The sequence below is a fragment of the Penaeus monodon genome, chromosome 21 (genome assembly GCF_015228065.2).
Source record: "Penaeus monodon isolate SGIC_2016 chromosome 21, NSTDA_Pmon_1, whole genome shotgun sequence".
NCBI classification, from domain to species: Eukaryota; Metazoa; Arthropoda; class Malacostraca; order Decapoda; family Penaeidae; genus Penaeus; species Penaeus monodon.
Genome location: NC_051406.1, coordinates 7,613,232 through 7,613,784, shown reverse-complemented (window position 1 = coordinate 7,613,784; position 553 = coordinate 7,613,232). Strand labels below are relative to the sequence as shown.

General features: G+C 37.8%; 1 protein-coding gene across 1 annotated transcript in view; it reads right to left on the bottom strand.

Moving 5' to 3' along the window:
• LOC119586154 (leukocyte elastase inhibitor A-like) overlaps nt 1–553 on the bottom strand; it is a gene marked incomplete in the record, with an annotated part of 4,245 nt that overhangs the window by 1,374 nt on the left and 2,318 nt on the right.

Genomic DNA, 553 nt, shown 5'->3' with positions numbered 1-553 from the left:
CGTTTCCATTTTTCTAAAAATTGACTATCTGGTTTGTAAGTTGTTTTTTTTTTCGTTATTCCTTTGACGCTGATTCCAGTCGCTAGATTCCAAGTAAAGGCATTCAAGGTTCTGCAGTGAGTTGCTGAGAAGCATCTTTATGATTCCACAGCGTGTGGAATCAGGTGAATAGGCAGAATATAAACACTTTCGATCCCTCACATAATGACTTATAAGCATCACTGGTCAATTTGCATCTGAAAGTTTGTGTTAAATACTTTGAATGCAATGGTAAAACTCGCACACTTAGCAAGACCTCTACATTCTCGGACTCTGATGTGTAGAAACGTCAAAAATGTGTGAACATGATGTCTTTCACGTCTGGGAATATGGGGTCCTGTTGCAATAAGCCAAAAAGGATAGCAAAAGACAGAGTGAGAAAGAGAGGGAAAGTGAAAATACTTTACACACTTCTAATATTCTCGGATTCTAGTGTGCAGAAGCGTCAAAAATGTGTAGACATTTTTTCACGTATGCCTGGGAAGGTGAAGGTCCTATTACAATAATAAAAAAA